This window comes from Bufo gargarizans, chromosome 4 (genome assembly GCF_014858855.1).
Source record: "Bufo gargarizans isolate SCDJY-AF-19 chromosome 4, ASM1485885v1, whole genome shotgun sequence".
Taxonomy (NCBI): Eukaryota; Metazoa; Chordata; class Amphibia; order Anura; family Bufonidae; genus Bufo; species Bufo gargarizans.
The window spans coordinates 290,345,092-290,358,380 of NC_058083.1; the positions used below are offsets into that span (position 1 = coordinate 290,345,092).

At 44.9% G+C, this 13,289-nt stretch overlaps 1 protein-coding gene across 3 annotated transcripts in view; it reads right to left on the reverse strand.

Moving 5' to 3' along the window:
- Positions 1 to 13,289, reverse strand: part of CDK19 (cyclin dependent kinase 19) — a 198,230-nt gene that overhangs the window by 183,347 nt on the left and 1,594 nt on the right. The gene's annotated exons all lie outside the window — the stretch shown is intronic.

Below are 13,289 nucleotides of genomic sequence, written 5' to 3' on the forward strand. Positions count from 1 at the left end.
AAGGGTCCATTCACATGTCCGTAGAATGGGTCCGGATCCGTTCCGCAACGTTTCAGAACGAGGCCGGACCCATTCATTCTCTATCAGGCCAGAAGAGATGCGGACAGCACACAGTGTGCTGTCCGTATCCACATTTCAGAAGCTCGGCCCCAATCTTCCGGTCTAAGGCTCCCGAAAAAAAATAGAACATGTTCTATTCTTGTCCGCAATTGTTAGCACAGCAGAGCCAGAGAGCAACAGACGTAGCAGAGCCGAGATTGTTATTGCCTGTCAGTTTCATGCTAAAGCCCGCTGGTAACCAAGACAAAGCTTGTAAATCGATTGGAAGAAATTGTATTCAAGTAAAGTTGCTGTACAATGTTATACAAAGTCTGGACTATTTCTTTCCTCATCCCCTTTATCAACTACCCCTTGATCTATGCTTTGCATGACCACGCCTGGGATTCCACCATATCCAGACAGGAGAAACCTGACACGTGCAACACCATTAAGGGACATTTTAGGCTACCCTTACACTACTCTGGCATTCCTACACTGGGTTCCATCATATTACTACAGGGGTCCCTGTGCCTTCATTGCTGCAATGCAACTGGCGTCATGACAAACACTTATAACCTCTTAAAGGGATCCCATGGATGTTTTTACCACCCGTGCGCAGCAATAGTTCTTTCTGAATGCTTAATGCTGCAAAGGGGTTGCTAGGAAACAAATTAAGAGATTCCTGGATTCTCTAGCGGTCACAAGTGACTAACTATAACATTTAAAGGATTTCCTACGAAAAAAGACATGCAACTAGACTGCAATTGTATACCAATGGATCTTAAAGGGGCTGCCCCACCACAATTATTGTGTTACACTGGTCGATGGTCAGCCATTGTAGTAATGCTCGTTAGCGATGATCTGGCTGTGTAAGGGCTTGTTCACACAGGCGGATCCGCAAAACACGGATGCCGCCCGTGTGCCTTCGGCAGTTTGCGGAACGGACGGCCCTTTATAGAAATGCCTATTCTTGTCCGCAAATCTGATTACCCGGTGAACGAGTAAATGCAATTTTTAAGCATGCTTAAAAATCATTGTTTGCAGGCAGCAGATAGTGCTGTCTAATCACGATCTGCTGCCGCAAACAATGATTCCGTATGAGGATGAGCGATTGCATTAGTGATCACTCCTTCCCATACAGTGGAGGAGATCGCTGCATATAATAGCAGTGGTCTCCTCCACTAACGAACAGACAATTACCAGGAAGGAATGCCTGCAAAACCTGAAATACAGCCCTTATCCCCCTAGCCACAGCAAAGGAGATAAGTATCGGATTGGCTGGGGTCTGACCTCTGGGGCTATAGTGCCCTGTTTGAATGGAGCAGCAGACATGCCAGCTATCTCTGGCAGTCCCACAGAGTTGAATGGAGTGGCAGTCTACAGGAATGTGCCCTGTTCCATTCAAACAGGGGAACAGGGGCCCATGTTCTTGTGATAAGCAGAGATCCCAGCAGTCGGATCCCCACCAGACCCTTATCCCCTATCCTGTTGATAAGTGATAAATTGTTGCAATGGGATGACCCCTTTGATGAGGATTATATGCTCCTTCGTAATACACCTTTATTTTAACTTCTGGGTCAGCCTCCAGTCCCATTCATATGACAGCTGCCCAAACACATCATCATGCCTCCTCTATGGAAACTAAGTCCATCTGCATGTGTCCCAGACATTGGGAATTATAAGCATTGGAGGAGATGTACTAATCAAAATAAGCCAGAATGAGGGTGCAATTTGTGCCGATGAACTGGTGTACATGCTTCACACCACATTTATTAAAAAGGGGTTGTCCGCTTTTGACTATTGTTGACCTAACAGCCATGTGAATAGTCCTATACACTTTCATTGGAGCTAAAAATGGCCGAATAACAGCCAATATTTAAACCGCCATAACACGGCCATTTTTAACTGCCGTGTGCATGTAGTCTAATGACAGGTTATCAATAACAGATCGGCGGGCGCATTGCTGCCGATTAGTGAGGCCAAAACTACATACATGTGGTTACTGCAGCAATGCTCCCGTGAAAATCCCAGAAAACCCCTTCAATGAGGCTACAGCTGTAAAAAAAAGTGCCCAACTCATTTAAAGGGAGTCTGTCAGAAGATCTACCCCTTTTTAACAGTTGCCATACCGCTGTAGCCGCAACACAGATGATTAACACAGTACCTTTATATGCTTTGGTGGAATTTTAAATATGCCAAAAACGAACTTTGATGAGGGCTCTCAAGTGCCCAGGGCGGAGTCCACCGGGTTGGAGCCCAGGCAGCTCTGCGTCTTCGGCTCTTATCCCCGCCCAGCCTCCTCCTCTGCCCGCCTATATGTTTTCTCTCCCCCTCAGCGAGATCCCGCGCCGACGTGATGACTTCCTTGGTCGGGGCATGCGCATAAGCTACTGCGATGCCGTGTCAGCAATGGGCATCGCAATGCGCATGCCCCGGCCAAGGAAGTTATCGCTTCTGCACCTTGCTACTATCTTTTATGGTCTAACCTGTATGTCATTTATGTATGTCTTTCCAGGTCCTGCACAATGTGCATTCCTATTTTGTTATGGAACTGTTCGCATGTGATGTCCCTGGTTCACCAGCAGGTGGCAGCAAACACGGCAGAGCTATACTTCGATAGAATGGAACTTACCATTCCATTCTAACACCCCTCTGTGGAGAAGTGGGCTAGTCCAACTTCCTGCAGGAAGGGTGGGGACCAGTTTCTAGTTAGTCTAGCTTACCCCCTGCTAGGGGAGGGTGTGCAGGGACACGTCTCAGCTGGATGTGCCCACGCCAGCCAGAGTACCTTAAGCTCTATTGGCCATGGAGGCCAAAGCTTGAAGCCTTAGGAGCCAGGAGGAAAGTTCCCTGGCATAACCATAAATCAGACCAAAGAGAGAAAGTGCAGCATTCAGAAGTAAAAGAATATTAAGAAAGCCTGTCAGTACAGCAGAGAGAGAGAAAGCAAGCAGAATTATTGAAGGAACCTGCCAGTTTAATGCTAAAGCCTGCTGGAACCAAGACAAAGCTTGAAGACTGTTTCTGATGAACGTTCATTCAAGTAAAGCTACTGTTCAACTACATACAAGGTCTGGACTCAATCTTTCTTTTAAATCCCTCAATTATTTCCTCTATTTATTGCTTCGGAGCCAAAGCCTGGGGTCCAGGCATATCCAAGTAGGAGCACCGTGACACACATAGAGAGACATTTTAGGCTGCACTGTACCACTTGGCATCCCTGCACCTGGGTCGCATTATAGAGGGCCCTAGGGGGAGGGTGTCCGTTGCACCTGCACAGCCGGAGGATGAGAGTGGCGGAAACTGTTTTATCCCACTCTGAGGGCTTTTTTGGCTAACACAATCCAGGATAACCAGTAAGGTTACAATGTAGCTGTAAAATACCACTAACATGAAATAAGTAGCTGCAGGGGATTTTCCATGCTGTCCTGATCAATATATCTGTGTTACAATGCCAAGATAGCATCAGCAAATGGAAACAGTCATATTCAACACGGGTCACTAGGTTACGCAACAAAATAAACACTGCATTCCCAGTTACCTTACCAGTCTGTCACTGCCATGCGACTGCTACAAATTATAACCACACTGTTTGGCCCCTTTCACACGGGCGAGTTTTCCACACGGGGGCAATGCGTCAGGGGAACGCATTGTACCCGCACTGAATCCTGACCCATTCATTTCAATGGGGCTGTGTACATGAGCGATGTTTTTCACGCATCACTTGCGCGTTGCGTGAAAAATCGCAGCATGTTCTATATCCTGCGTTTTTCAAGCAACGCAGGCCCCATAGAAATGAATGGGGCTGCGTGATCGTGTTGATGCGATTGTGTTGTGTTGATGCGATTTTCATGCATGGTTGCTAAGGAGACTAGGGATGAGCGACCCAGGTCCCCATTTACTTTATTATTTTCCATTATAACATGGTTAGAATGGAAAATAATAGCATTCGTTAATACAGAATGCAAAGTGAGATGTCACTTGAGGGTTAAAAATAATAATAAAAACATTACTCACCTCATCCACTTGATCGCGCAGCCGGGATCCTCTTCTTGAAGGACCTGCAAAAGGACCTTCGCTGACGTCATCGCGCTCAGGTCCTGCTGAATTTAGAAGTTTGGGTTCGGGTACCACATTCAGTTTTTTTCTCACGCGCGTGCAAAACGCATTGCACTCGCGCAGAAAAAACTGAACATCAGAACGCAATTGGCTGCCTACTCGCACGGGTTTCCCGCAATGCAACCTGAACGCATCCGGCCCGTGTGAAGGAGGCCTTTCTGTGGTGTTCATTGTTAACGCTTGCGGTTTTTGCAGGTTATGGCTCAGCCAATAACAATGAGCGAAAAACAATTTGGTTATAATCAGTTAAAGGGGTTATCCCATCTTAGACAATGGGGGCATATCGCTAGGATATGCCCCCATTGTCTGATAGGTGCGGGTCCCAGAGGTGTCGAGTCCCAACGAGAACGGACCCGGGGAGAGTTGTGGCTGGAGGACCCCGGGTTTCCCAGGGTCCATCCACCACCAGGTACAGCTCCCCGCCTCTCCCATTGAAGTGAATGGGAGCGCACGGCGCATGCCCGGCCACCGCTCCCATTCCTTTCTACGAGGCCGACGGAAATAGCCGAGCCAGCACTCTGCTATTTTCGGCGGCTCCATAGAAATGAATGGAGGGCGGCTGCGCATGCGCAGTGCGCCCTCCTCCACTTTCTCAGCTCCCCTTGTAGGTGCAGGTCCCAGCGGTGGGACCCGCACCTATCAGACAATGGGGGCATATCCTAGCGATATGCCCCCATTGTCTAAGATGGGATAACCCCTTTAATACGATCCTGCTGTGGGTTGCATAGCGTCCCAGAACGGCTACGCTGTGTGAGCCTCAGGCCAGTTTTACACGAGTGTATTCAGTCTATCAAACACTCTGTGTGGGAGCTGAACTTCCCAGACTGAACACTGCTCTTCTGAAGTGAACTCACAGCATCATGACGACTTATGACGCTGTGAATTCCCAACTCGGTAAACTGTAGTCACATAATACCGTTACTACAAATCACTAGAGCTCCATGGTGAGACGGGAATCCACAGTATCATAAATCATTATAAGGGCTCATGCACACGCACGTATTTTCTTTCAGTGTCCGTTCCATTTTTTTTTGCGGACCGTATGCGGAACCATTCATTTCAATGGGTCCGTAAAAAACGGAATAGAACATATCCTATTAATGTCCGTATTATGGACAAAGACAGTACTGTTATATTAGGGGCCAGCTGTACCATTCCAGCAAAACACATACGGTCGTGTGCATGAGCCCTAATGCTTTGAGTTCCCTTCAGAGAAGCATGGATCAGTTTCTTGGGATAATAACGCCTGTGTGAAACTATCCCTAAAGTGAATTTTGCAGGTACCCTCAATGACATAATTTGTGACAAATGTATGAAGGGTCACATGATGTTTGATAAATTTGGTTATTTTTTTTAAGGGATCATCCCATGATTAGTGTAAAAAATGAAAATCATGACAATCTCTTTCTAACAAAGCTAGAACCAGCCCTGTACCTCACATGGATCCAGAGATCTCCCCATTCATTGCTCTGCTAGATTTATATCAAGCTGGCAGCTCAAGGGGAGTGTCCTTTCTGCTGCAGCTTAAGGGGGTGTGTTCTTTCTGCTGCAGCTTAAGGGGTGTGTTCTTTCTGCTGCAGCTCTCTCTATCACAGGTCAGGGGGCAGATGAAGGATGAAACTAAGCATGTGTGGCCTTCTCAGTGAGCCAAAGAAATAAGAAAAAATAATAATAATCAGCAGCAGGTGGCGCTATACAGATACATTTTATTGAATGATTCGGTGGCTATATTAAATTTATATTTACATACATTTTTTTAATTACATGCAGCTACAAAAGTATTCAGATCCAGTTGCTGGGTTGAAAACTGTAGAATATTTTCCGTGCGACAACCCCTAAATCTAAAGCTGGGCAAACACATAGGGCCAACATTTACTAACACAGTCTAAGGGCTCATTAATACGACCGTATGAATAAGTTTGCATCTGTTCCGCAATTTTGTGGTATGGGTGCGGACCCATTCATTTCAATGGGGCCGCAAAAGATGCAGACAGCACACTCTGCGGAATGGACACAGGCCGGTATCCGTGTTTTGTGGACCTACAGAACACTAGGGTCGTGTGAATGCCCCCCAATAGTAATACTTCGTTTAAAACAGCACTAGATTTGTCACGATGGATGATGCTGGCTGATAAATCTGGTATGTCTAAAGACTGTCTAGCTATCTGTTGGATTAGGTTACTCAAGAAAATAAGCCCAAATCTATGCCATACCCCTCCTACATTAACAAATGCTCCCATTGAAGGAGTCTCAAAAAGTGTCTGAAAGTGTTGAATACACTTGAAGGGTTAGGCTCCTTTCACACAAGTGAGTTTTCTGCGTGGGTGAGATGCGTGAAGTGAATGCATAGCACCTGCACAGAATCCTGACCCATTCATTTCAATGAATCTGTGTACATGAGCGTTGTTTTTCACGCATCAGTGCGCCCATCACCCTGGAACAGGGTAAATCTGGACTCAGACCACATGACCTTCCTCCATTGCTCCAGAGTCCAATCTTTATGCTCCCTAGCAAATTGAAGCCTTTTCTTCTGGTTTGCTTCACCGATTAGTGGTTTTCCTACGGCTACACAGCTGTTCAGTCCCAATGCCCTTGAGTTCCCTTTGCATTGTGAGTGTGAAAATGCTCTTACTTTCACTATTAAACATAGCCCTGAGTTCTACTGTTTTTCTTCGATTTGATTTCACCAAAAGTTTAAGTGATCGCCGATCACGATCATTCAGGATTTTTTTTTCCAGCCACATTTCTTCTTCAAATACGATGGGTCCCCACTTTCAGTTTTTAATAATGCGTTGGGACAGTTCTTAACCCAATTTTAGTAGTTTCTGCAATCTCCTTAGATGTTTTCTCCGCTTGATGCATGCCAATGATTTAACCTAACATCTTTTCCACGACCACGAGAGGTGTCTTTCGACATGGTTGTTTAAGAAATGAGAAGCAACTCATTGCACCAGTTGGGGTTAAATAACTTGTTGCCAGCTGAAAGGTAATCGCCCATGCAGTAATTATCCAATAGGAGGCTCATAACTATTTGCTTAATTAAATCCAGGTGGCAACTATTTTTTGGACAGGCAGTATAGTTGTAACACAGCAAATTGCAGACAAGTAATACATACTTTTTTAATGTTAAGACTGATCTTAATGATATACAGAGGATATAAAAGATCTACACACCCCTGTTAAAATGTCAGGTTTCTGTGATGTAAAAAAAATAAATAAAATGAGACAAAGATAAATCATTTCAGAACTTTTTCCACCTTTAATGTGACCTATAAACTGTACTACTCAATTGAAAAACAAACTGAAATCTTTTAGGTGGAGGGAAGAAAAAAAAAAAAAATAATAATAATATGGTTGCATAAGTGTGCACACCCTTAAACTAATACTTTGTTGAAGCACCTTTTGATTTTATTACAGCACTCAGTCTTTTTGGGTATGAGTCTATCAGCATGGCACATTTTGACTTGCCAAGATTTGCCCACTCTTCTTTGCAAAAACACTCCAAATCCGTCAGATTGTGAGGGTATCTCCTGTGCACAGCCCTCTTCAGATCACCCCACAGATTTTCAATCGGATTCAGGTCTGGGCTCTGGCTGGGCCATTCCAAAACTTTAATCTTCTTCTGGTGAAGCCATTCCTTTGTTGATTTGGATGTATGCTTTGGGTCGTTGTCATGCTGAAAGGTGAAGTTCCTCTTCATGTTCAGCTTTCTAGCAGAAGCCTGAAGGTTTTGTGCCAATATTGACTTGTATTTGGAACTGGTTATAAATCCCTCTAGCTTAACTAAGGCCCCAGTTCCAGCTGAAGAAAAACATCCCCTTGGTATGCCACCACCATGCTTCACTGTGGGTATGGTGTTCTTTTGGGTATGTGCAGTGTTGTTTTTGCACCAAACATATCTTTTGGAATTATAGCTAAAAAGTTCAACCTTGGTTTCACCAGACCATAACACCTTTTCCCACATGCTTTTGGGAGACTTCAGATGTGTTTTTGCAAAATGTAGCCTGGCTTGGATGTTTTTCTTTATAAGAAAAGGCTTTCGTCTTGCCACTCTACCCCATAGCACAGACACATGAAGAATACGGGAGATTGTTGTCACATGTACCACACAGCCAGTACTTGCCAGATATTCCTGCAGCTCCTTTAATGCCTTGGAAATTCTTTTGTACCCTTCTCCTGACTGATACCTTTTAACAATGAGATCCCTCTGATGCTTTGGAAGCTCTCTGTGGACCATGGCTTTTTCTGTGGGATGTGACTAAGAAAATTTCCGGAAAGACTAACTAGAGCAGCTGAACTTTATTTGGGGTTAATCAGAGGCACTTTAAATGATGCAGGTTGTGAGGAATATGGATTAATATTTACTGTCAGCCATGTCCTCACACCCCCCCATTTGCTGACAGACAGCAGAGGTAGGGAAACCCACAGGATTTCCATGCTTCAAAGCCCCCAGCCCTGATTGTAATTTGATGCACCTCTTGGCATGATTCAGTGTACATGCAAAATAAGTTTCCACCCCCCCCCCCCCCCCCCCCCAGCCATCTGAGTGTCAGTTGGCCAGGAAGACACCCCTCAGGGGGGTCCAGGCTTCAAGGAGAAGGTCACACCTCTGTGCACCAGTTTGGAGCCACCTGAATCTGCAGGAAAAACCCCTGCTGTGGGTATCTGCTCTTCCCCAGGATCAATGAGACTTCCCAGACATGTTGGCACCTACCGTTCATAAGGAATTATGAAACGCCTGGCCATCGCAGGCGCAAACCAGATACATATTTGTGTCCCGGTGGCCACGAAGTACGTTCCCAGGGTCTTTGTTTGCTAGTACACAGTCGGGGTAGGGAGATACCATAGAAACCACATAACGGTGCCAGGTTTGGGCTCTACTTGTAGCCGGAACCCAGGCAGGTCCATTAGTCCCAGAACCATCTCCCTGTGACCCTCTGGTCTGGAGCTATGAACCCAAAAGGGTTTTGTGGGTCATTTGCTGTCAGCCCAGAAGAGGGGGAGTTGACCCGGCTACAGGTAAAAGTATGGTGCCAGCAAGTAGGCGCGGTCTTTCTCTGAAGAGGGGTCACATCCTACACATGTGTTTAGAGGGACCCAGGAAATAGCAGGAGATCACAGCCCTTCATGTGGACTCCAGCTCAGGACATCACAAGGAACTTTCATCATACTCGGTAACTGACTTTTACACTGTTTAACCCTGTTGTAACCATATAACCTGTATCTGTAACCTCAGACCACTGTATATATTGTCTGTGTATAGTGTGTTATATCTAGTGTGCTCTTATAGCGATTAAATCTATAACTTAATCTTGTGCTATCTTGTATCTCGATCACGAATCCCCACGTCCGTGTTTTGGCCTAGTTATAAGCTACCGCGGGTTGGTTTCTGACCCTATATAATCCCGTTAGCGGACCGGGCTTATATCAAACGAGAAACTGGTGGCAGTTACCCGGGCTGAGTGTGTGCTGTTTTCACTGCGGCAGTGAAAAGGCTCTCTCAGCTTGTTGCCTCTCTGTGCCCGCGTGGACAGGAGGTGTGTATGTAAACTATACCAGCCAGACCTTACGTGCTCCTATGTTTTTGGTAAACCCTGTGATCATACCAGGTCTCGTGAGCTTGACGTGGTTGACGTCAGCGGGCACGAGGGGTGGTATTCATCACACAGGTGTATTCTGACTCCTATTCAACATGATCTTGAATGTGATTGCTTAAAGGGATTCTGTCATCAGATTTGTGCCCTATAAGCTAATGCGCCGCGGACTCCTGGCAGCGGCTTCATTGAGCGAAGTGCGCATGCGCCGGCCTGATGCGCATGCGCCGGCCTGATGCGCATGCGCACTTCGCTCAACGAAGCCGCTGCCAGGAGTCCGCGGCGCATCAGGCTGAGCCTAGTGCGCAAGCGCAGGCTCAGGATCTGGCAGAGGGACGGGTGGATTGAGGAGGCGGCGCTGAGGTGAGGAAGGCGGCGCTGGGTACCAGACGGCGAGGGGTGCAGGCGGGCATCCTGGATTAACGCAAAACCCCTTGGGCACCTTAGGTAGGTGAGTGACAGCTTATAAAAACCTGCTTTTTGGGCTAATAGAGCCACAAGCAGGTTTAATAAGGGCAGTTTAGGATTCATGTGATTAGCACAGACATGGCCATATGTTTAGCTTATAGGGCACAAATCTGATGACAGAGTCCCTTTAATTATGAACACAGCTACATCCCCACTTATAAGAGGGTGTGCACACTACATTATTTTAGTTTTTTTGTTTTCTTCCCTCCACCTAAAAGATTTCAGTTTGTTTTTCAATTGAGTTGTACAGTTTATAGGTCACATTAAAGGTTGAAAAAGCTCTGAAATTATTTATCTTTGTCTCATTTTTTTTTACATCACAGAAACCTGACATTTTAACAGGGGTGTGTAGACTTTTTATATCCACTGCATGTTACAAGCAAAGTATGAAATGCAGGCATTGTATAGAATGCCTAACTGTCTCTGTTATTTCAGGTCTTTTCAATATTTTACCTAGGCGATAGTTAGAATGAAGTGTACTCTTTAGGCAAAGTAAAAAATGTGAACAAGTATTAAATGTTAAGAAGCTTTTATTGATGTGAAAACATTAAAGAGAAAGAAATGCAAAATAAACTACACTTGTTATAAAAAAGCATAAAAACTGAATTTTTGTACTGAAAAATTAAGAGAAAGAGACCAGTATTGTCCTCACATGTTGCAACATAGAAGGCTAGAAGGGCATTTTGACTTGCACTTGATTATCTTTCTCACAGAAAAGAACTTCATAGTTTGCCACTTGTTCTTGGAAGGGAGTATTTTATACTTTGTTGGTTTGCCTGACGACGACCTCTGGAAGGGAGTACCGTATGTTATACTTTGCCTGTTTTCCCAATGACTTCTGGAAGGGAGTATTTTATACTCTACCTGTTTGCCCGATGACGACCTCTGCAAGAGAGTACAAACCGGATTCCAAAAAAGTTGGGACACTATACAAATCGTGAATAAAAACGGAATGCAATGATGTGGAGGTGCCAACTTCTAATATTTTATTCAGAATAGAACATAAATCACAGAACAAAAGTTTAAACTGAGAAAATGTACCATTTTAAAGGGAAAAATATGTTGAATCAGAATTTCATGGTGTCAACAAATCCCAAAAAAGTTGGGACAAGGCCATTTTCACCACTGTGTGGCATCTCCCCTTCTTCTTACAACACTCAACAGACGTCTGGGGACCGAGGAGACCAGTTTCTCAAGTTTAGAAATAGGAATGCTCTCCCATTCTTGTCTAATACAGGCCTCTAACTGTTCAATCGTCTTGGGCCTTCTTTGTTGCACCTTCCTCTTTATGATGCGCCAAATGTTCTCTATAGGTTAAAGATCTGGACTGCAGACTGGCCATTTCAGTACCCGGATCCTTCTCCTACGCAGCCATGATGTTGTGATTGATGCAGAATGTGGTCTGGCATTATCTTGTTGAAAAATGCAGGGTCTTCCCTGAAAGAGATGACGTCTGGATGGGAGCATATGTTGTTCTAGAACCTGAATATATTTTTCTGCATTGATGGTGCCTTTCCAGACATGCAAGCTGCCCATGCCACACGCACTCATGCAACCCCATACCATCAGAGATGCAGGCTTCTGAACTGAGCGTCGATAACAACTTGGGTTGTCCTTGTCCTCTTTGGTCCGGATGACATGGCGTCCCAGATTTCCAAAAAGAACTTCGAATCGTGACTCGTCTGACCACAGAACAGTCTTCCATTTTGCCACACTACATTTTAAATGATCCCTGGCCCAGTGAAAACGCCTGAGCTTGTGGATCTTGCTTAGAAATGGCTTCTTCTTTGCACTGTAGAGTTTCAGCTGGCAATGGTGGATGGCACGGTGGATTGTGTTCACTGACAATGGTTTCTGGAAGTATTCCTGAGCCCACTCTGTGATTTCCTTTACAGTAGCATTCCTGTTTGTGGTGCAGTGTCGTTTAAGGGCCCGGAGATCACGGGCATCCAGTATGGTTTTACGGCCTTGACCCTTACGCACAGAGATTGTTCCAGATTCTCTGAATCTTCGGATGATGTTATGCACAGTTGATGATGATAGATGCAAATTTTCCGCTGGGTAACACCTTTCTGATATTGCTCCACTATCTTTCTGCACAACATTGTGGGAATTGGTGATCCTCTACCCATCTTGGCTTCTGAGAGACACTGCCACTCTGAGAAGCTCTTTTTATACCCAATCATGTTGCCAATTGACCTAATTAGTGTTAATTGGTCTTCCAGCTCTTCGTTATGCTCAAATTTACTTTTTCCATCCTCTTATTGCTACTTGTCCCAACTTTTTGGGGATTTGTTGACACCGTGAAAATTTGAATCAACGTATTTTTCCTTTAAAATGATACATTTACTCGGATTAAACGTTTGATCTGTCATCTACGTTCTATTACAAATAAAATATTGACATTTGCCATCTCCACATCATTGCATTCAGTTTTTATTCACAATTTGTTTAGTGTCCCAACTTTTTTGGAATCCGGTTTGTATTTTATACTTTGCTGGTTTGCCTGATAACCTCTGAAAGGGAGTATATTATACTTTTCCTGTTTGCCTGATGATGACCTCTGGAAGGGAGTATTTTTAGGCTACTTTCACACTAGTGTTTTTGCTGGATCCGTCTGCATCTGTTATGAACGGATCCGGTTGTATTATCTTTAACATAGCCAAGACGTATCCGTCATGAACATCATTGAAAGTCAATAGGATCAGTTTTCTATTGTGGCAGAGAAAACACATCCGTCCCCATTGACTTGCATTGGGCGTCATGTCGGATCCGTTTTGCTCCGCATCCCAGGACGGAAAGCAAACTACAATATGTTGCGGTTTGCTCTCCGATCTGGAAACGCAACTAAACGGAACAGAATGCATTATGGAGCACTCCGTTCTGTTCAGTTCTGTCCCTAATGACAATGAATGGGGAAAAAAATGAAGTGTTTTTTTCCGGTATTGAGCCTCTATGACGGAACTCAAACGCTAGTGTGAAAGTAGTCTTATACTTTGCCTGTTTGCCCAATGAAAACCTCTGGAAGGGAGTATTTTATACTTTGCCTGTTTGCCCAATGACAACCTC